The following is a 25,320-nucleotide window of genomic DNA, read 5'->3' on the forward strand; positions in this document are numbered from 1 at the left end:
ATAAATAAATAGAAAAAGATAAAGTACGAGTGCAAACTAGGTAGAATTAGTTGTATCAAAATTATTTCTTCAATGTGGAACTAAAGTAGAGCAATTAGTGACAGAAAAAAAAATGCTATTCTTTGAGATTTGGTTTTACACATTGCTTTAATCTGTTTTCCCAATGGCAAATTTAGGATATTTTCAAATAATTATTAAGCAAGCATATGACTGGTATAAAGTAATTATAATGGCAAACTACCTAAATGGAATAATGTATTTCAGTTTTAAGCAAGGGCAAGGGAACTGACTCAGCCACAGTCACACTGCCATAAGAAACAGAATGGCACCTTCCTTTTCTTTTAGCAAGACAAGTCCCTCTTGAAGTAAAAAGAAAATGTATGTCTTATCACACCTTACTTCAGGTGAATACTAATTTTATTCCAGTAAATACAGAAACTTTAATGTATCTCCCTTTCTTATATTCTCTATCGCGCTGTTACTGGTACCCATGTTGCATTAATATCTGTCATAAGCCTGACATAAAGGGCTGTAATTTTTGTTTTGTACAATCTTATGTTTTTTCTTGAAGAGATGAAATGAAAAATTATTCATAGTCTTGCAAGTTGAATCATATATTTACCATTTCTGGTACTTTTCATTTATTCCTGTGGATTTCTACCACTTCTACATCTAGGTGTCATTTCCTTGCAGCTGGTGTCCATCATCTAATGATGGATTTGTGTGTTGGAAGAACATGTTCACAGTTCAGGGTGTTTTCAGAGCTGCCTTAGATTTCACTTTCTGCTCAGTCATTTCGAGTTTCCATGTGCACGCTGTAACTTCGGATAGACCAGGAATGTATCCATAGCTTGAGACTTCTCTGACAGAGCTGTGCATATGCAGAGTTTTATCCAGGGAGAATGCTTGCTTCAATCAGTTCCACACTTTAACCTAGTAGAACAGAGTCAAAACTCACCCAGACAAAGCTCACACATACTGAGTTTGGGGAGGGGTAAAAAAAAGAACATCCATGAATTTTCACCATTCTTACCTGAATTTCAGCAGGTTTTCCAACTGGAAATTCTTCTCAGATTGTTGTATTCCTTTGACTGGTTTCTATGTTTACTATGTTTACATTCTTTTTTTTTTTTAATCAAATATGTCCAGGCTTATAGAGAATTAATTTTTTTTAGAGAGAATTAATTTACTGTATTCTTCACTTGGTTGTAGCCAGAATTCTCTCTGAGGGTACTTTTTTTTTTTTTTTGGAGTGGCAGGGGAATGATATTTTAGTCATTCAGAAGTACCATTAAGATATTGAAATGCAATTTTTTAAAAAGATTTATTTATTTATACAAGAACCGGGTACAGGCCAGATGCGTGGGAGGGCGAGAGGACTCACCAGAGACAGAGCAGGGAACAGAACAGGCAGACTCACGAAATACACTGCTGAGGGGAACAGCGGGCAAGACAGGAGAGGTCTGCCGCGCCATGTGGGACCCCCTCTGGCTGGCCAGGATCGAACTGACACTGCAGAGGCTGCAGACAGCTCCACAGCCTGGCGCTCAACTGCCTGCGCCACCAGGGGAGGCCCTAAATGCAATTTTGAAATTTAAAATGCATTAGACATTTCATGTATTTTTGAAATGGTTATTAGTGAGAAAAAGTTCAGAACTTAACCAATAATTGTGGAGGTAGATCTATTTGGATATTGGTAAAGTTACCAATAAAAAACATATTAATGTTGTTAAAAATGATAACCCAAATTACTATAATTGTAGATATGGTATTGTGTGTTCTTTTGTGCCCACTGTTATTGTAGATGATGTAAAACATAAAATTCTCTAGTATGTAGACAAACTCTTGTCTTCTATGAAATGAACTAGTTGTATATCTTCAGGCAATTCTGATCACTATCTTGTTTCTCACCTAGCTCCTTATCTATAAAGTGAAACAATTGCTTTACTCAATCTTAAAGTGTCTTTGCCAATTTTAAAAACTATGATTTGAAACTTTTGAAATTAGATATTACTACTATGTTATCATATTTGATCCAAATCAGTTATGGGTCTATAAGGTAAACACCCAAGTGCCCATATACATAAACTATAATCTAGCTTTATGGGTTGTCCTAATTCTATATTTGACTGAGCTGTACCTTTATTTTTTTTAAACTATATTACTAGAGGTAATGTTGACTTTTCTCAAGGAAATACATTAGATAACCAAAAACTTAATCTTAAATGCAGGACATTCTCCCTTCTTTACACCAAGGTTGAGAGATTAAAGAAGCTATACAGACATGATATTCCGTCAGTTTGAACAGAATTTGACTAATCTGCCTGACATTAATTCATTTAAGTCCTCTTATGAGCAATAGAGAAGAAAGCTGTCAGAAAATTCCTAACATAGCTGAAATGCAGCTGCCACGGTTTATTTTTCATACTGGCAGATGTAGAAAGAGGCTTATTCTTATTTTGCCAAATATGCTTTCATTATTCTTGAATTTACAAGCATAGTATGGTGTTTGCTTTAGTGAAAGTAGAGTAGATTCTTGTGGTCTACAAGTGTCAGTGTACAGTATTGTCAGAAATGGGAGTGTTTGTAATTTCAACATTAACTAATCTTTGATACATTTATTTGTATATACTAACATTTAATTTTTACATATACAATATGAAAATAATGCCAACAAAATAAGCACAATGTCTCGTTAGTTTTGTCAGAACACACCAAAATTCTGATGCCCATTTTGCAACATGTTGATCATCTACTTACTTATTTTTATCAAATTAATTAAATATATGTGGTATTTAGGCATGTTTTTAACTATCAAAAATACATGATATTTTATTCAATAATTTTTATATCAATTTACTGTCCTAGAGCCAAACTGACAAAGATTCTGTGCTTGTGCTTATTGCAATCATCCTGTGTGGTAAATATCAGTGTTAACATGGATGTCTAAGAAACCATAGAAGAAAAGAATGTATGAAGCATATTGTTGTTGGGGATAACCATAAGTTATGAGTTCAATCATTCAATGAATAGTTATTGAATATCCCAAAGCTAACACTGAATTAAATTTAAAATAGGGACTCCTTGGTGGCGCAGCAGTTGAGCACTGGGTTGCGATGCTGCCCGCGGCCTCTGTGGAGTCGGTTTGATCCCCGGCTGCTCCCCGGCCACCGGAGGCGGGTCCCACATGGCGCGCAGATCTCTCCTGCCGCCCGCTGCTCCCCTTAGCAGTGTACTTCGGTCCTTCTGCCTGCTCTGCTCTCCGCTCTGGCTCTGGTGAATTCTCTCACCCTCCCGTGCTTCTGACTGTACCCAGTGCATGTATAAACAAAACAAACAAACAAACAAATAAATAAAACATGCCTCTAAAAAAAAAAATAGGGACTCCTTTTTCAAGATACTTTATGACTATCTGTTGGAGTACTATTGTAATAAATGTACAATTATATGATGACTGCAATGTGTCCCTTCTACAGTTATGTAGATAATGCATAACCTATCTGAATATGAAGGTAATAAAGAGCAACCACATCTTTGCCCTCTTGGAAATAAACACAAAAATAAAAACCAACCAATCGATCAATTATCTATCTACCTCTCTACCTCCCCACATCCCTCCTTACCTCTCTACCTTCCTACCAACTCTCTACCAATCTATCAGCTCAGCTATCTATCTATGTGTACATGGCCTGCGAAATATTATTTGGGGAAAGGAAAAAGCAACTGAACAACAGAGTAATAATTTACACAGAGCTTTTAGAGAATGTCTCTTTTGCCAGAGAATATTGACTTTGAGGTCTCAAAGATGAGAAGAAACTGCCCATGCAAAATGTGTGAGAAAGGGTGATCCATCTGTACGGATGTTGTGATGCATGAAACAAGCAGTTAAATGTGAAGAACTGAGAGAAAGTTAGATTGCCTGGAGTACAGGAAATTGGAGAGAAAAGAATAATTGGAAATAGCTACATGTCTACCAATAAGAAATCATTTTATAAATTGTGGTCCATCTATGGAAAGGAACACCCTGTAGCCATTGGTGACCATGTATGTATTTGAAGGCTATTTTATGATAAATTATTTACTGTAAGTAAAAAGCAGACTGTCAAACACGTGTGTATATGGTGTATAATTTCCCAATTTTATTATGTCTATGAAAAAATAGTATGCATAAAGATATTTAAAGCAGTTATCTCTAGTGGTGAGATTGAGTGACTTAAGTTTCATTTTAGTGTTGCCTGTATATTTTTAAAAATTCTTGAGATACTCTAATGTATGCAAGGATACGTGTGTATATAGGTGTGTGTATGTGTGTATAATTGAAAGCTGAATTCTTTGCCATAGCAAAAAAATAGAATAGAACTATTATCCTTCAATTAGGGAATTAATTAATAGATAGTTTTATTGGTATAGTACAGTACTCTGTATCAGTTAAAATGTGAAAAAGAAATTAGAACATTAATCAATATACATTATGATTAAAAGTATAATTTTAAGGTAAATTTTTATTTATGTAACAATGGTTTGTAAGATATGTTTCCACTGTACATCATAGCCACTATCATAAGTCTAGTTTCCATCCATTATTTGCAAAAATGTAACTATGGTATGATACAGTTTATATAAATTATAAACCCAGTTTTCTGTTATTTATAGTTGCAGTTATATATGTATGTGTGAGTGTAAAAAATGCATACTAATGATATTCCCTAGTTTCAGAAAAGTAAAAAATAGTTATCTTAGTGAAGGGAAGAAGGAGAAATATAGCTGAAGCTATACTTACAATTTTTATTACTTTGTTTAATAGATGCCTCTGTAGTAAATATGATAAAAATTTAATTGGTGCTTAATTTTGTCTCCTTTATGTTATCTTATATGTTAAAATATTAAGAAAAACTTTTAAATCCTTATGTTAAAAGTGGTAAGTCTCATGACCACATATAGATATTAATAGTTAAGGACTAACAAGGGAAAATATTGAATCTGAGTTCAACTTAACATAAAAATTTACTGTGGAATAAAATTTGATACTGAAAAGAGTATAAAATGCAATTACACTGTTTAATAAATATTTAAATAAATGCCTATATAATTCCCACTCAGGTCAAGAAATAGAATATTACAGCTACTAAAATTAGAATGGGCTTAGTTTTACTATTTTTTAAACTTTTTATGAATGAAATTATACTATATATATCTTTTGTATGTTGCTACTTTAGCTTAGCATTGTGTTTGTAAAATTATCCATGATGTTGCATTTAGTTATCATTAACTCATTGTCATTGTCCTATGGAATGTATCCATCCACCTGTTAATTCATATTGAATTGTTTTCTATTTTGGCTGTATGAAATACTTCTCAACACATTTGCATTTTACATAGTATATAAACACATATGTACACAGACACACATATGAAACAAATATGTGTGTGTATGTGTAAGTATATGGGCATATATCCGTGTGTGTATATTTATATATAATATATACATACATATATAGATAGATGTATCCATATGTGTGTGTTTGCATTTGTATTTCCTAGTGTACACATGTGTAAATTCATCTAAGACAAATATTTAGGCATAAAATAGAAGGGTCATAGGGATTGTTTATCTTCAGCTTCACTATCATACTAAACTGACTTCTTGTGATCATTTCTACCAGCAGTTCATTGAAGTCCCAATTGTCTACATCTTTACCAACATTTGTTATTATTTAATTAAATATTTCACCAACTGAATGAGTGCATAATAGTATTTTCTGCAAAGTTGTTTCTCTAAATAGTGATAAGAATAAGCTCAACTAATTCAAGTGTTTGTGGGTCACTTAAATTTCCACTTTTTAAATACTCTTGTGCATGTCTTTTTCCCAGTTTGCTTTTGCAGTGTTGAGACTATTATTACAGGTGAAATGCTTTTTTAATTTTTATTGAACATTGGTTTGTAGCATTATATAGATTTCAGGTGTGCATCATTATAATTTGACATCTGTATGTAAAGTATTATTGCCACTAGCAAAAGCCTAATTTCTGTCTTCCACCATATACTTGACCCTTTTTAGCCAATTTACCCATCTCCATTCCGCTTGCTCTTTCTTTTCTTGTAACCACCATTTTGTTCTTATAGTTCAAGAGGTTTTTTTGTTTTTTGTTAGTTTTATTTTTTATCTTCCACATACAAAGGAAATCTTACCATACTTGTCTTTCTCCATCTGACTTACTTCACTTCGCATAATATCCTCATGGTCTACCCATGTAATTGCAAATGGCAAGATTTCATTTTCTTTTTATAATTGAGCATGCTGTAGTTTAGACATACCACGTCATGTTGTGATGGTATCTTTTACTGTGAAGAAACTTTTTAGTTTTACATCGTCTCATTTGATTATTTTTGCTTTTGTTTCCCTTGTCATTGGAGACTTGTCCACAAAGACTAGTCTAAGGTTGACGAAATATTTTTGTTTTCTCAATACTTAGCCTTTGATATGTATTGCAACAGCCTTCTCCCCTTGTTACCTGTTTTTAATTTTTCTTTAAAGTGACTTAATGAAAATAGGTGCTTAATTTTCATTTTGCCAGATTCATTAATCATTTTTGTTTATTGCTAATAACTTTTGTGTCTTGTTTAGAAGCCCTTCTCTAAACTGATGTTATGAAAATATTCTGCTGTATTTTTTTTCTAAATACTTTGTGGTGTTAATTTTCTGATTTGGCCCTACCTTTGATCTGTCTAGACTAGATACATTTCAATTTTAAAATTTCCTTCTTCTATTCCTTATTAACCAAATAGGTTGACAAAAAAAAATGAGAAGTGATCCTTGAGGAAGAATTGATGATAGTGTTTTTTTTTTTTAATAATGGGGATTTAATATAGTATAGACCAGGAAATTTGATTTATAATGAAATGCAAATTCAAGTTCATTTCACTGATATTATTGTGTTAATTTTTATAGCTCAGGGAGATTAATGAATAAATAAAAAGTATAAATAAATAAGAAAGTGATGAATCTGGTTGAATTTACAGGTAATTGAGGTGTATGTTAATGGCTACCTAATATTTAACCAAAATTTGGAGCTGTAAGTAAAAGCAGGCCAAGAAAGAATAGCTAGAGAAAGATGTGGTAGGGAAGGAAAAGTGTACACACAGAGAATTTAGTTAATTTTTTTATTTCCCTTGATGTAAATAGGAACAGAAATGTCAATTACAAAAGATATATAACTTTGAAATATTTTTAGTTAACTTTGAAAGTGTGTATGTGTGTGTGCATGCACTCATACATGTGTGCTATAAATTGGATATGGAGCTTAATTTTACATGGCTTTGCTTAGTGTCTGGAATTTAAATCAAGTGAAAATCTAAATGTTATAAAGATCTGTTTCAGGAATTTATTCCAGTTTCCTCTCCTGAATCTTTATCAGTCTTGCTTTCATTTTACACTGTAACTGAATTGTAGGACTCATAAAAATATAAGCTAAACATTCTTACCCTTCCATATCCTTCTGAAAGGGAAAATGTTGTGTAGAAGTTTAAGTATTCAATGATTTTTAAAATTAGGATTCTGACAACATTCAAAATAAACAGAAAATGACAGGTGGATTGCCAGCAATTAAATTGAGGTACCCTATTTTAGTTACTATAGTAACATGGAAAGTAGAATTTATGATCAGTATGGTTTGTGAATGAATTGATATATCTGAGATTTGCTTTATTTTAATAGAAAAATGTTGGTGAGGATAGGTTAAATAGAGAATGGTAACAATATTTTTGGAGTTGGGTGAGCAGTATATGGACATCTATCCTAGTCTTCTTTTTTTCTCTGAAAATTCCCATTATAAAAAGTTTAAAATATAAATTTGTAATTAAGGAGGTTATGTGTTAAATGATTAAAAATACTGGCTGTGATTTTTTCTGGGTGAGAAAGCTGCTTTGTGTGTGTATATATAAATATATTTACTTTGTAAATATAAATATATTTACTTTGTAAATATATATACTTTGTAAATATGTATATATATATATTCCCCCTTTCATCTCTATTCATATATTTTTCTATCAAATATCTATTCATCCAACAATACAATGCATACTGAATCCTCATATCTCTAAAGTGGTGTGCAGATCACTGGAGAATATGTTTAAAGAAAGTTTGTAAAAACATATTTGCAGAACTTGGAGAAAGCTTGAGGCTCATTTACTTTAATTTGTTATACATGATTACCCCAAATCTCAAGGATTAGGTGATTTACCTGAGGTCACACAAGTTTTTTGTGACAGAGAAACATATCTAAGATTGTAGAATTTCCTCATGTTATTTGTCAATGGACATATAGATAATCTTCATATCTACTGCTGTGTGTGTGAATTGCCATATGAATGATATGGAACTGTGCTTCCCTATAACTTCTTTAAAAAAATTTCATTTTCTAGCCACAGTGGACTGAATCCTTTGTGTTTTTCAGTAACATCCAATTCTGCTACACTGAAGTGCATCTTTAAGTGCTGTACAAAAAGATTTTCCAGATGTGGGAGTGGTAAGAGAGCATACATTACAAACCTAAGTAACTTTGGCAGATTCACCTCAGGGATTTTGCTAGAAAAGGCAGTTTCTGCGGGATAAAAAGTATTTTGACATGGAAATATCTTAATAACTCTGTAAGGTTGTCAGTTTTTCTTAGGGGAATTTTCTCTATCAAGATAAATTACAATTTGCCTTTTTGGAAGTTTCAAAATGACAGTTTTAAGGCAGCAAATAGCTAGTGCCTAGAAAAGCAATAAACTTGTTCTGCCTTAAGTATAACTATATGAAATATACTCAAAACTTTGGCAGTAACTGCCATAAAAATGTGTAATTTGGAAATTAAATGAATGAAAATGTGTAATTTGATAGCTGTCTGAAGCCTTGACCGCTAACAATTACTAACTGTGTATTCTGGGACAAGTTACTATACCTCTCTGTGCGTGTTTCGTCCCAGGTAAATGAGGCTTTAGAAGCCACATGTTAGAGTTTGGGTGAGGATTAAATGGCATGTATAGTTCTTAGGCTAGTTCCTGTCAAACTGTAATTGCTCAATACTAGTTAATATTATTTTGTTCAACCATATAACATTTATGGTAAAAATTAATTATCTAATCACTCTTAGCCAAGTTGACTAGAACACTAATTTTCTCTATTTTTCAGTTTTATTGAGGTATAATTGACAAATTGTAAAATATTAATGATTAATATTAATGATGGTTTGTTATGTATACATATAACACAGAAAAATTAATTAATACACCATTTGCTGCACATATTAATATTATTGTTATTATTTTGGTGAGAACATTTGGTTTGGTTTTGCTTTGTAGCCATTTAACCACTCAGTGTCTTTTTATTGGAGAATATAGTTTATTTACATTTAAAGTTCTTACAGGCTTTCTGTTACCATTTAGTTAATTTTTTTCTTGACTATTTTGTTATTTCTTCATTCCTTTCATCTTCTCTTGCTTGTTTCCTTTGATCGGTGGTTTCTCTATAGTGGTAGCTTAGATTCTCTTTCTTTTCTGTGAATCTATTATAGATTTATACTTTATTATGTCTATGAAGTGATATTACATTATAATATAATTATAATTACAAATATAAGATTTTTAAAACTTTACAAAATATTTGAAGTTGGTAATAATATATTTGATTACATAGTATAACTATGTTTTTTCTCTTACTACCTAGTTTAACATTTTTATTGTCACACATTTTTACCTTGTGTGTACATTAACAAATTATTTTAGTTTCTGTTATTTTTAATATTCCTTTTAACTTTCATCCTAGAGGTATAAGTAATTTACTCACATCAGAGTATTCAAAATGTAATTCTATTCTAATTCTATATTTACTTTTATCAATGAGTTTTATATTTTGATGTGTGTTCCTGTTATTAATTAGCCACTTATTGTTTCAGCTTGAGGAAATCCATTTAACATCTTATCAGGCCATCTGCTGGTGATAAAGTCCTTCAGCTTTGCATGTCTGGAAAGTTCTTTATTTCTCCTAGGATTGTTAAGAGCCATTTTGCCTGTTAGATTGTTCTTCATTGGGAATCTTTGCCTCCTAGTACCTTGATATATATTCAAGTTTCTGCTCAAAATATCTGCTTATAATCTTAAGTAGTTTGTTTATTTATTTATTTATTTATTTATTTATTTATTTATTTATTTATTTGGTCTTCCTGCTTTTGCGTTTCTTTCCTTGTCTTTAACTTGTGACATTTTAATTTTAATTTGTCTTGGTGTGGACTTCTTTGGGTTTATCATTTTTTTTTTAAATCTCTAGCTTTAAATGTCTATTTCTTTCTCCTGGTTAGGGAAGTTTTCAGTTTTAGTTCTTTGGACAAGCTTTATGCTCCTTTTCTCTTACTTCTTGCTTTGAAACCCTGTAATGCATATGTTGCTCAGCTCTCTCTACTCTTTCATTTGTTTCACTTAGCTCCCCTGATTAATTTTATTGACCTGTCTCTAAGTTTGCTGATCTTTTTTTTTCTGCTTGATCTAATCGGATTTGAACTCCTTTATTGTTTTTTTTTTTTTCAGTTCAGTTAATCTTTTCTTCAGTTCTGTGTTTTCTGTCATGTGTTGTTCTCCTGACCCCAGTGAACATCTTTGTGACCATTATTTTGATCACTTTTCTCCATTTCATTAAGTTTTTTTCCTAAAGTTTTATAATGGATTTTTTTTTTCTTTTGGTTTGGAACATATTTCTCTGTTCATTTTCTTTGACTCTCTGTAATGTATTCTGTGCATTAGATCACACAGCCGCTCTCCCAGTCTTGACAGAGTAATCTTGTATAGAAGGTGAACCTTATAGATTAGCCTAACCCAAACTCTTCTCTCTGTCTAAAAAATGTGTGAGGGTCCACTGTCTTCATTGGTATTTGTGGGCCCCAGTAGTTGAGGGTTGTGCCTAGACCTGTCAGTGTCTGAAAGGGGAGGATGGCAGTTAACATCTAGATGCAGGCTGATGGAGGCAGAAGAGAAAGGATGTTGTTAGTGCCTTCCTGGGAGATGCACTATTTGCCAATTATTCTGCCTTGGACTCAGGTGTGTGTATAGTTCTGGAGGATTGGTAAGTTAACCTCTGTCAATTAATAAGTACTTCTTCATTTTCAAGATTCCTGTGGGACTCATGAATGCAAATCCCTTTGGCTCCAGAGCCAGAGAATCTGGGTGCTCATCTCTTGGGTGGCAGCCACAAATTCTTTGGTGCCAGACATGTGTATGAGGGCTTTTCAGGGAGATTTTGGAGATTTGTAATAGATTCGAGTGAGAAGTTACAGGTGGTATCTGCTGCCTTCCTATCTCTGGGGAGGATCACTATTAATACTTAGGTGCCTGCTAAGTTAGAAACCTGATTCTCAGGCAGGAAATTTGCTGCTCCCTCTGCACTGAGACCTGGGGGATAGTTACAGGGACTTATCAAGAGCCCCTTAAGAACTGTTTTTGTTTTTGTTTGCTGTATTCTTATGCTGCAAACCTGTGTTTCAGAGATAGGTATTTTGGTGACCTACCCTTCAGGTAGAAGTCTTAGATTTTGTAGTGTTAGATGTGGGGTTCAAATCCTTTGCACCTCAGGAAGTAACTGGGGGTTGAGAGTTATCTCCCAAAAGTATGATGTTACATTTGGTTGGGGTTTATGGTGAAAATGCCTCAACATTTTCTACCCAAATCAGTGTGAGTACTGTGAATATCTCATTCTTCTAACATGTAGGACTCTCCCAACTAGTTTCTGGGTTTCCTTCACAGGAAATTGTTTCAGGTATAGTTGTAAATTTAATGTGATCATGAGGCTACTATGTCACCATCTTGGCCTAAAATTTCCTCCACTTTTCAAAACTGTTGAGCATTTGGAGGAGTGATTATTAGTTGTCTATACTGTGTCTATTGTCTCTGTCTTACCTAGAAACAGGTTCCAATTTTATTAGGGCTATCAGGTATCCAGTTATGACAATGGATCCTATATAAAGTGTCTTGTGTGAACTCACTGTTATGAGATGTATGTACTCACAGTCTGGCATACTAGGAAGGCTACTTATAGAGAAATCCTTTATCATGTAAGTGCCTCAGTTTTCCCTCATATCTTATTCTTCTATTGCTTGTCTGTAAAGGGGACAGGATAATGAGCTGTTATTTTGGAACATTAGGTGACTTTGAGGGTGAAAACCATGATTAAAATGGCAGAACACAAAGAGGGGACTGGGGATCTGCTGATTTGATGGTGCTTCTATACCAGCTTGACCTTGCCTATCTTCAACTTCTAAAACAAAAAAAAAAGTTAACTTTCACTGTTTTAAGCATAGTTATTTAAAGTTTTTTTTTTATTACTAACAGCTATATATAGATTTTAACTGATAAATCACCCTTATGGAGAGTTTTGAAGATATAGGTCCCTAGCTTCAGAGCTTTTCATACAGTATGGATCTTAGCTAAGGCCCTGGGCTAACTAATACTACTTTGGAACACTATTATAGAGTATAATGCTGTAGGTTTTGGGGTCATGGGGATTTTATTCTAAGGAATACAAATTAGCTTTTATCAGTTCCAGAAGACAAATTCCTGTCAAGGGACAGTAGAAACATCATGTATGCATTACTCAGAGATGAAAGCAGTCCTTATTCCATTACCATTTTGTCAATAATTACATTTTCTAGGAGAAAATTTACCTTTGAGAGAAAAACCCAATTGAATTAACTTTTAAATTTTTTTTTTTTTTGAGATGTGGTATGGACATGAAAGCAAAATAAGGTACTGTTTTACCTAAATAATGGAGTAATCTATAATTTTGAAATCTATTGGCAAAAGTCAAACCTTCACAAATAAACTCATTTAACATGGTTAGTCTGTCGTTATCAGCAAAACCAGAGGACAGACTATGTAGATAATGTGAATTAAATCATATTATACATATTATCTAGATAATATGTATTAAATCAAAGTAATTTTATAATAGATCAAACTTGTCAATACATACCTTAAAAACTATATTTAAGACATGTTTATGTTAAAGAGAAGAAAACTATGACTCATGAAAAGAATACTCTTGATAATCATTTGTACACAATAATTTCTTGTACACAAACGTTTCTTGCTGTGTGTCAGGGAAAATATCCTCATAACCAGTATTGTACATGAATATAATAAATGAGTCTAAGAAGTAGCTAGTCCTAGCAATGGCAGTTTCATTCAGCAAGATCAAAAAGCTATTAGCTGATGTGATGAAACCTTTTCTGTAAACATGGTTTGAGAGTTTAGGAATTATCCAGCTATTCAATCTTCATTACCTCCTTTTCTTTAAGGTAGAAACTCAGTTGGCCATATTTTAACAGTATCTCTCTATTAGGAAGGCTACGTTGAAATTCTGGTAGTAAAAAGGTATGCCAAGGTGATTTAGATCCATTTTGATGCCTTCTAAACCTGAGTTCCATAGTTGGAAAGTCAATTTTCCTTACCACTCAAAAGTTTTTCCCTATAGTGAAACACAAAAGATATTTTTGATGCATTGGCACCTTTGTAAAGAGATGAAAATCCAAGGTTGTAGCGTTCTATGTCAAAAATAAAAAGCTTATATTACCTCTTTTAGATGAGCACTTGTATGCTCTCCTTGGCAATCATTTTCTGAGCTTTTGTTATTGTGTTGAGTGCCATCACCCTTTAGTTGACTGCATTTGAATCTAAAGCACTTGTGAGCCCTTTGGGATGAAAAACACTTTCCTTTCTAAGTGCTAACCATTTTTATTGTTATTATTGTTATTAAGTCAATTCCCAAAGTAATATTCACTAACATGGCATTTTCAAAAATGACATATTGCAGTAGTATACTGGGAAATGCTGTTCATCTGGCTCTCTGATGCCAACCTCATACATATTACTTTTGTGGTGGTTCTTTTGGGAATGACACTTCTCTTGGTTGCTCAATGTACCCACAGGTAGTAAACTATTAAGGGAATAATGATGTGCAAAAGCAGGTGGCAGATACTTTATGACAGGTTCATCTTCCACCTAAGGCATCTGTTGTTTAAAAGTGTATGTAGTCACTGTACATAAAGTCTGTCTCTTGAGAATAATGTAGATGATGATATTCAAACACATTCTTTGAAAACCATTAGAGTAATTGGTTTAGAATGCATTGTGTTAGTAGACATCAATTCCATGAAATATGCCAAGTTTAAAGAAGCATGGCTTTTCTATTTAATTTCCAGATGGAATTTGTGTAATGCCTTTTCATTACATGTTGGAGAAAACCATAGTACACATAGACCAGAAATTAGGCAACTATACAGAATGATTATCCAGGGAACAAAGTTATCCAGATTTTCATAGCACTAAGTAAGGTAAATCATGAATAAACATCAAGAATATAACTCTCAAAATATTCATGTGATAGTAATGATTACTTCGGTAAAGAAATAAAAAAGTGCTTTTGGGAAATATTTCTGAGGATTTGCATCTATGCATTGGCTCTAGTAAGATATAATTTAGAGTTCTAGTATGAATTAGCATAAAAAAGAGGGTTTTTTTTCTCCATTGCACCTGGTAAATGTTGCTATCCTAGATAAGGGACTAAAAGGCAGCAATGGGTGGTGCATTGTGGGTGGAGTACTTATTCTTAGAGCAGAGTTTGTTTCGAAAGCAATTAGCACATATAACCCCAACAGCATTTCTCTAGCCATCACATGGTGGTCTTCATAAACGTAGATGGTGAGGATCTGAAGGGCAGGTCCCATGATACATTTATCTTTATATATAATCCATCTTGAGAGTGCCTTTGACATGAATTCAAAGTGTATCTCCTGAATTTTATCTTGATTGGGCCATAGAAAATGCATAATTGCATTTCAGGTGTTTCGTGTATGCTGAAAATTGATGAAATATAGCTCTTTAAAAAATGCAGAACAGTTATATATTATATCATTTTGTTTTCTGGTACTGTCTTTGAATACAGAGGCTTAGTCCAGGTGTTCTTTCTCAAGGGAAAAATTAAAAAGAGAATTTAATCACAACTCCTTATGAAAGCTTTAGTTTTTGTTTAAAAAGAATTCTGGTCTTGATATTCTTCTTAGTAGGACTCAGAGGTAGCTATAAATCTGTTATCATAAGGAGTCATTTTCTGAAATTCTTAAATAACTAATTGTTAACCATGGTTTTAAAAAGTTACCACTGAAGAAAAGACAAATAAAAGCTATGTATTTGGTATTAAAAAAGGAGTAAGATGCTGCCAGCCCCTGCCCAGACCAGCATAGGTTTTGTGATCTTCTGCAAGAACCCACCAGCACCCATCTGGACCTGCAGAAGCTTCATGACTTTCTGTGAGACGCTGCTAGTGCCTGCCCAGACTGGTGAGATCCCATGCTGACACTTCAAAGAAGACATTCAAATGGCCAACACATGTGAGAAAATGTTCACAGTCACTTATTATTAGAGAAATGCAAATCACCTATTATTAGAGAAATGCAAATCAATACCACAGTGAGAAACAATCTCACACCTGTGAGAATGGCCCTTATCAGAAAGACCAGAAACAACTTGTGCTGGCACAGATATGGAGGAAAGGGAACCTTCCTATACTGCTGGTAAGAATGCAAACTGGTCCAGTCCATATGGAAAGCAGCTTGGTGGTGTCTCAAACATGAAACATAGATCTGCCATTCTACCTAGTAATGCCACTCCTAGGCATCTACCCCCCTCAAATTAAAAAACAAACAAACAAACACTAATTCAAAAGGAAACCTGCACTCCTATGATTATTATGCTATTTACCAAAGTACCCCAGAACAGATGATGAGTGGATCAAGAAGATGTGGTATAGATACATAATGAAATACTACTCAGTGATAAAAAAGATAAAGTCATGCCAATTGTAGCTACTTGGATGGAGCTGGAAGGACTAATGCTACGTGAAATAAGTCAAAAAGAAAAACAAATACTGGAATGGTGTCACTAGTATAAGAGTAACTAAATAGTCAGATAAAGACAAGCTTAAAAGCTAACCCTTGATAGCCGACTACGCTGAAGCATCAAGGGGGGGATATGTTGGGGGAGGAGTAAGAACAAAGAGATAAGGAAGCACAATGGTCTATAGTGGTGAAATAAGGGTGAGTTGGTGGTGCTTTTGAGATACCAAAAACTTTTGAAATTTCTTCCTTATCTCTTAGGACAATTGAGAAAATTTTGATATATTCAGCCACAAAATTAAACTGAAACCAAAAATCATGACTGTAATTGATGAATCCTGCCAGCCTGCATGATTTTAGATTGTTCAAATTATCACTTTTATCTTTTCACAATGGGCAAGAATCCAGATATTATTTGGAAATACCAATTGTGTCAAATGTGGGCCTGTGCATATTAACCAATGAGTGATGAAAGTTAAAATCCCTGAATTATATAATAACAACATGTGAGACTAACCATAGCTTTTATCTGTAAGTTAAAGGTGATCTATTGGTATTTATATTTAGGTTTAATAAAAATGAATAAAGTATACATTTTTATAGAGGGTATATGAAATAAACCATGAATTAAAAATTATTCTTTTGATAATGATATTTTGTTTCCAAGTTTTCAAATTTAATTTTCCATAGACTCTAATGAGAAGTTAAGATACAGTTATCAGTAATTTAATTTTCCTTAGTAATATATTGTCACTTTATTGCCATGAATGAGTAGAATGTTTATTTTTAAATATGTGTTAGAAATATGGTTTCTTCTGTTATTCCATATAACACAATTTATATTTTCAATTCATTGCCTATGAGTCAATTCCTTTGATCTAAACTTTCTTAAAAAACATATCTCCCTTTTTATTTCTGGGCCATCAATTACTACTGTGAATTTTTGCCATGTTATTGCTTTCTCTATACTAATCTAACTTTAATTTTCTTCCCTGTTTTGGCTGAATCACTTTGCAAATTCAAAGCTTACATTTGATTTGCACCATGCAATTAAATACGTATAATCTTTTATAAATTTCCCTTGACAGTATTAATGGAGGCATTAAATACTCTGTAGAAATTAGATTAAAAGAAGCAAATTAAACTAGTTAGCTAGGTTAGTACTATTTTCACAATGGGTATTTAAATTATATTATGTTAATCCTTATCTTTAAGAAATATAGTATACCAAAAGAGACAAAGGAGGAATTACATGGATTGAGTGTTACTTTTGTAAAATTGTAGATATACAACATTATAGTATGTGATGTAAATATATACCACATTTTCTTTATTCATCTATTGATGAATAGAGACGCCTAGGTACATTGTTCCATGTCTTGACTTTTGTGATAATCAGACATTATTTCTTCAAATATTTTTCTGCACCTTACCTCCATTTCTCTTTTTCAAGGACTTCAGTTAAATGTTTGTAAAGCTTGTGGAAGTTGTCTCACAGCTTACTATTCCTCTTTATATGTTTTAAATTCTATTTTCTTTATTTCCTTTTGGATAATTCCTACTGTTATTTTCAAAATCACTATTTTTTATGCAAAGTTTAATTTTCCATAAGTCCCATCCAATATTTTGTAATTTTACACATGCTATATTCATCTGTAAAATTTTGATTTGAGTCCCTTTTGTTAATATCTTCCATATATCTGATTGGCTTTGTGAACACATGGCATGTGATTTTAATAACTTGTTATTTTCCTTATTATACTAACATCTATGTCAATTCCTAGTCAGTTTTAATTGTATTGACTCTTTTCCCTTTATTGTGGGTACTATTCCCCTTATTCTTTGAATGCTGGTAAGGAAGTTCTTTGCCTTTGTTCTGAGCTATAGTTAAGGTATTGGAAACTGTTGATCTTTTGGGGTCTTTTAATGCACACAGAGTGTGTGTGTGTGTGCAGAGTGTGTGTGTGTGTGTGTGTATATATGCCCTTTTATACCATCAAATCAAAAGATCATGTAAACAGATTCCTGTGGAGCTGTGGACTGCCTTCCCCCATTTCAGTCTGAGTGACCATCTTTATCATTGACTATTGGACCAAACTACTGTGATTTCTCCACATACAGGGAAAGATAATGAGTAATGTAGAAATTATTTTCTTTGAAGGAAAATGAGAATAAAGAATTGTTTTATTAGCTTTATACATTTTAAAAAATGGTGTATGTTTTTCTGCATGCTATAAATTTTAGATTGCCCCAAATTGTTAGAACTTCTGTGAAAAATTTAAATATAAAACTATGTGAACACTAGCAATAAACAGTGTTTTATTACACACAATACTTCGACTTTATTCAAAATATCAAAGTAATACTTTTATTTCATGCTTTATTATTATGGTGAATGTATTTTACAAAAATTTCAAAGAAAATTATTCTCAGTCTCACTTAGATAAAAACATCCTGAAAAATAAAGCTTCCTAGATGATTGCATATTGCTGTCTAAATTAAGTGTCAATGGATATCATTTCACATGGGAAAAAAAAACCCTCATTTTAAAAAATCCCTTTAGAGTCATTACTTTAAGCACTTGAAAAACATTAGCTAGAATCAAAATACCATACCTTTTCCTTTTTGTTAAAGTGATGGGGTCATCAATATCCAGATGTATTAAGGTATTCATTTTGGTTGTTATTTTAGTTTCTTGAATAATGACACATTGATATTCATTCTCTGCAGAACGAATACCCACTAATTCTAATTTATATTTAATCATCCATAGTGACTCACACATTAGTAATTCATTCCCAAAAATCAGAATATCAAGCTATTTTTAAATAAGCTCTCTTTCTTACTCTGCAAAGGAAGTTGTTGAATAGAATTACAAAAAGGAACAAACTGAGATACAATTTTTAGGTTTATTTGAGGCTTTGATTAAGTTTAAAATAGAAAGAAATATTGCTTCCACAAGAACATGAATTTCTAAGTTAGTTGATTTGAATTGACTACTTTAAAAAAGAAGGATGTGACTTCATAGAGCAAAGTGATCAGTTCTAGCCCTTACCTTGCCTTGACCCTGTATTCCATTAACATCTTTCTTCTGGCTACTTATTTTATTCATTGCCATCACTTAAAATTAAATATGTCTTAAATAAAATTTTACTTGCAGACTTCTTTGACTTGGTCAAATTGTTATTATTTTCCTCATCATTCAAGTTTAACATTTTTTTAAATTAATTGACTCAATTTCTCTGCCTCTACTTCCAATTTGTTTGATATACATATTCTGTGCTGAATGCACTTGCTACATAAATATCTACCTTTTGCCTCTTTTCTATTTACAGTTCAACTATTCTTCAAGCTCATCTCAGGTCTAACTTCATAAAGTCTAGACATTAAACATTTCAGCACAAAGGAATCATTCCCTTCCCTCATCTTCTGGGCACATACTGTGCTTCTTACTGATTTTGGTAGATATTTTGAAGGCTATTATAGCAGGATCTTTAGTGTTATTTTTCTACACTTCTGTAATTCAAGCAGACACTCTGAGACTTATGAAGAGACAAAAACTATAGTAATGTTAATTTATATTCATTTTACATTTACTCTCTTCAGTGTTTTTATTTTTTTCCATAGTCCGTAATTCTATCTGTGATCACATTTGACTGAAGTATAGAGTTTATATATATTCCATTTGGTTTTTGTTTTTTCTAAAAACATCTTTCTTTTGCCTTTTTTTTTTTTTTTTGGTGGGACCCTTGCCGGCGGCTGGGGAACTAATGGCAGTGCAGAGGCTTCGGGCAGCCTGGCAGCCCAGTGCTCAACCGCTGAGCCACCAGGGGAGGCCCTGCCTTCATTTTTAAAAGATATCCCTGATGGATATAGAATATTGATTGATAGTTATTTTCGTTTGCACTTGCTTTTAGCCAAAATACCAAGGAGTGTTAATTATTTTCTTTTAGGGGCCGCCCTTGTGGTGCAGGCGGTTGAGCGCCACACTGTGAAGCTGTTTGCAGCCTCTGCAGAGCGGATTCAATCCCCATCAGCCAGTGAGAATCCCACATGACACGGCAGACCTCTCCTGTATTGCCTGCTGCTTCCCTCAGCAGTGTACTTCATTCAGTCTGCCTGTTCTGTTCCTGCTCTGTCTCTGGTGACTCCTCTCACCCTCCTGTGCGTCTGGCTTGTACCCCAGCACTTGTATAAATAAAAAATAAATCTTAAAAAGAATATTTTCTTTTAGCAATTTAAAGGTACTATTCCATCTTAAGATTTTCATCACTTGTACTGAGAAGTTAGCTCTTAGTCTTACATCCTACTAAGGCAATATGTAACTCTCTTCCTGCTTCTTTTAGTATTTTTCTTGTTTTATGCTTTCAACTGATGTAACATGATATGCCAACTGTGAGTTTGTTTAATGAAACTTTTCCATCTGAGTTGATTATTATTTATCAATTTTGAAAAATTCTCAACTATCTCTTCAAAAATTACTTTTCTGTTATTTTTGTCTCTCTTTGTAGGACTTTAATCACATATATATTAAACCTTTGAACATGTCCTATGTTTTTTATTATTTTTCCACCAATTTTTCATTTTGTTTATTTTATATTGACATGTTTTTCATTTTGCCAATCCTGTGCTTTGCTGTTAATATAAATTAAGTTATTTATTTCAGGAAATAGTTAGTTCTAGGATATGCAGTTGATTCATATGTGTGTCAAAGTGTTAGGGGGAAAAGGATGTCCTAAAGCTAATTCTATACAGGCTTTGTGGACTCCACCCCCACCCCAGGCCAAAGCCAAAGCCACCAGGAACTCCAAATCCCATCACCACCAAAGGGAAGGTGGCTGGGACCTGAGGGTGGGGTTAAGCAGCCAGGTTGGTATAAAGCCAGACACGTGGGCTTTGGAGGGGGCCCCCATTTTGGCTCAAGCCAGCTCGCAGTCTCCAGCCAGCTCTGAGAGTGGCTTATTGGGTTTCCAGGTCGCTGGATCGGGTAGGATGCATTAAAGACTTTATTTCCCTATTTTCTCCCTGAGTTGTACATTTTCCTTATTTCCTTTTCCCTTGTAAATAAACCTTTCATTAACCTTTTGTGTGTGCCTGTAGTGGAGTATTAATAAGTCCCTTTTAAGCGCGCGGATGAGGACCCACAGCCAGGCAACCTGTTCAATATCGGGGCTTTTCCCCCTAACAAAAGTTCAGTTGTAATATTATAAATTTTATCTTTGTTAGTCATCTTTTCTACTATTTTCTTTAATACATTAATGTGTTTCAGTGTTTTTGTCTGCTAACCCACGTAGCTGGATAATATTTTATTGCTTCCATTGTTTATATTGACTATTGATTACTAGTCATGTGGCTCCTCTTCTCAAGTTTAGTATTTTTTGTATGTTATTTATTTTACATCAAAGAATAGGAATTGTTCGCTCTACTCTTATTGACATAAAGTTATTCCCTTTATATGAAAGCTAATAAGGAGGATGATTATATGATTTCAGTCAGGAATTGAGACAGAACAGGTTGAGTTGCAGTCTTTGGATTGTACCTATTCCCATGTTGTGACAGTCATGAGTTATTCACTAAGAATCTCTTGAGTCTTTGTCTCTACATCTCCAAAAGACTGGGTGATTAATTATTCCCACCTGGGGCTTTCATTTTATTTTTTTAAACCTTTGTCCCATGTAGCTTCAAAATTTGTCAAATGTATGATGGAGAGGATAGTTAAGTATCTGTAAAGACTCCTTTCTACCATTGGGTTTTGCTTCATAAGCATTATGAGAACTTAATACACATTTTAGATTCTTTTGGCATATCTTTCCAGCCTCCTAATACAGCCCCAGAAATAAGCAAATATTATGTGTATATGTACACATACTTGTTTTTGTGTATATGTAATGGTAATCTGAGTGAGACTCCTCAAATTTATAATTTGTCACTCAGTTCCAAGTAAATTCTTTGCTAATTTTTCTTGATCTAAAGGAAGCCATTTACCTGGAACAAACAAGATTTTCAAATTTTGTCTAGAATAGCAGATATTTGGGGGAAAAGATATAATTGGCAATTTCTAGCACACACAGAACACAGTTGTATTCTTTATGGAGTCTGTTTGCATCTAGTCCTTGTTTCTATGGTTCTTTGATAGATTTGAAATATGATTTTGTGAATTTTATAGCTTTTCCTCTTTGTTTTAGGATATTATAGTCACAAACTTCTATTTAGAAGTTCTTGAGAATATCATTACTTCCTCATATTTGACTACCAGATTGATATAAAACTCTAATTTAAAAACTATTTTCCCTTAGTATTAAAAAAGTATTAATGTATTCACTTTTTTTGTTAAATCAAGTGTAGACCTTATTTTTAATTGTTGGTTACCTTCTCTTTCTCTTTGGAGATTTTCAGAAATTTCCCTTTACCTTTGATATTCTTAAATTTCCAGCTCTCATGTTCAAACAGATTTTTTTTTTCATTTTCCTTCCTTTTTGAAACATTATTAGACATTTTAATCTGAGGAAGTTTATTTTTATTAACTTTATATAAAATTTATCTTCATTCCTTCTACAATTTCTTCCTGTCCATTTTTGTTCTTCTTTCTTGTTTCTCCCTTTATCTAGATATTTGCATTTCTACCTATATTATCCATGCTTTAATTTTTTTTTTATTATACTATTTCTCTGTAGGGGAATGCCTACAATGGCACCAAAGCAATCTTCAACATATTTCATAGGTAATATTGGAAAGGCTTAAACCGTAGGTGGGCTGAGTCTTAGCAGTATGCCCCATAATCCTCCCTTAACATAAGGCCATGGGAGACTGTGAAGAACTGCTTAAAGGCCATTTATTCCTTGCCTCTCTATCTACTAAGGAGGCTATTATGAGACAGCCGTGCATCACCTCCCTGGTTACAGTGAAGGCTGAGAGCATCTGCTTCACTCATTCTGAGGGATATGAAACTATGAAACTAGATGCAGGATAGCCTTGGCTTCCTTAGCAGTGCTGTATCCATTCATGTTGGAGTCATAAATCCTTTTCATTCGGCGCTGTCCTGTGGTATTGATGATGCACAGGAAATTCTTTGGTTATTCTGCCTTTGGTTATTTTGCCTTTCACTGTGAATTTAAATTCATAAAAAATATATGAATCTTAAAAGTGCTTCTTGTTTTATTACCAAGGAAATCTGCTAGACCTTACATTTGCCGTGATATTCCCCTGGTTTGCTTTTCCCAGGAGTTTCTGAATATGATTATCCATCTGACTTATTTTTTTGTATCTATCATGCTATTTGTCCCATCTGTCATACTATTTATATCATACTTTAGCATTCTTTTGATCATCTATTATTTCATACCTAATAGTTATTGACTTTTAATCTTTTTTCTTTTTATGTATCAATATCTTTTCTTATCTCTTGTATATTCTTCAGTCTTATTACAACTGTTGGTCCAGCTGTCCTAACAATTTTGTTCCCTCCTGAATTTTCCAAATTTTGAACTATTTAAAATTGTTGATTTATTTTTGTGGTATTGTACTCCTCAATTGTTTAGCTGTTTGCAAGTTTTCTATTGCCTATCCCAATTCGGAGTCTATATTTCTTACCTCTTTAAGCATAAGTATATAGAATTCTAACATTTAAGAGAAAAAGAAGGATTTCTAAAGGCACCTAAGCAAATTTGTGCTTTCATGACCAACATAGAATTAAACATCACTCGATGACAGAAACCATATAAATTAAGTTTTAAATATTAAATTGACCCTCCATGCTATATGCATATGATTTTCTAAATTCACCTAAATGTGTAGAGTGGCTCCCATTTGTTGCACCATGCCAGATAATTTCTCTGCTCCTTGTTTTACCTTTGAACCCTTAGGAAGAGACAGCACTTAAGGGAATATATCATTTTAGTTTCTTATCCCCAAGCTCTGGGAGTATGTAGTGGAAAGTACAGACGAATAAATGCCTGACTACAACTATGGGACTTCCCTTATCATTGCATAACTTTTTGTTTTGACTTGCTAGAACTTCTTGTTTACTTTCACCAGAATTCTAGGCTGTTGATAATAATACCTGTGGTGATCTTTAGTGATTGTCTCAATTTAATGAAAGATAAAGACAGGAACATATATTCAATTGTTCTTTTCCAATCGATTTTTCTTTCCCCACCCCTCTCTCTTTTTGAGTATGTATTTCCTTTTGAAATTCAGCAAGCCATGCTTGTTTGCCATTTGGTCAAGAATTATGTTATAATGTACTACAGAATTTTAGCCCTCAATTAAAACTTAAAGATTGCATATGATTTTTTCTCCATTGAAAAGTTCAGGTCCTATATAATTTCAGTAGGTAAAAGTCTCACCTGTGGATATATAGTCAGTTGTGGCAGAGTAGAAATTTAATCAGCTCTCTATATTCCTGTGCCACTAGTTCTTCTACTAAATATTGTTACATTATCTTGAGGTCTCTAGGTCATAGATTATCTTAACTGTGTATTTATATGAGTTGTACATAGGGAAGTTTTCTTGACCTTCTTTGCTTAAATGGCTATTCCTGTACTGTATTGAAAGGCAAGCTTTCAGAAGATTTCACTGCAAGGCCCATTAAATCAAATAATTTACTAGGGGAATTAAAATTTGTGTGATTGGAAGAGTTGTCTGATCATAGTTATTGTAGGGAAGTACAATATGCTGATGTTAATGGTCTGAATGTTTTGTATCCCCCTCACAATTTACATGTTGGAATCCTGTTGCCAAATATGATGATATTAAGAGAGAGGTCTTTAGGAGGTGCTTAGAATAGAATGGAATTTGTGTTCTTAAGAAAGAATATATAGTGATCCTTCCCCACTTCTACCATATGAAGACATTGAAATTGATAGTCAGCACCCTAAAGGAGGATTTTCACCAGATTCCAATCTGGTACCATGTTTTTAGACTACCCAGCCTCCAGAACTGTGAGAAATAAATTTCTATTGTTTATAAAATACTCAGTCTATGGATTTTTGGTATGGCAATCTAAATAAACTAAGACAGATTGCATGTCTATAAAAGTATGAAAGAAATGACTAAATCAATTTGGACAGTATCTCCTACTCTTCCTACCTTGAACTCTTACATATTTCAGCATAAGTTTTGAAGCTGACATTGAAATGCTTTAAATTGAATAAATTCCAGTACTTATCTGTAATAACAGATTTCATGTAGAACAATCATGTTTCTATAGCATTACAGTGATGCACACTTAATACCAGACTGCTTAGGGTTTATTATGTTCAGGCTGGATCACCAGTGCTTTAGGAACAGAAAGAACACCTGACTCATATTTTACAAAATCACCAGGTGTGAATGTATTCACATGCCCGCTGGAAGCTCTACACATTTAGGTGAATTTAGAAAATCATATGCATGTAGCAT

At 33.3% G+C, this 25,320-nt stretch overlaps 1 long non-coding RNA gene across 1 annotated transcript in view; it reads left to right on the plus strand.

Annotated features, from left to right (window-relative positions):
* LOC129144975 (uncharacterized) overlaps positions 1–25,320 on the plus strand; it is a 185,411-nt gene that overhangs the window by 137,446 nt on the left and 22,645 nt on the right. The window lies entirely within an intron of this gene.

The sequence above is a fragment of the Talpa occidentalis genome, unplaced genomic scaffold (genome assembly GCF_014898055.3).
Source record: "Talpa occidentalis isolate TD23 unplaced genomic scaffold, MPIMG_talOcc4v2.1 talOcc4.11, whole genome shotgun sequence".
Classification (NCBI taxonomy): Eukaryota; Metazoa; Chordata; class Mammalia; order Eulipotyphla; family Talpidae; genus Talpa; species Talpa occidentalis.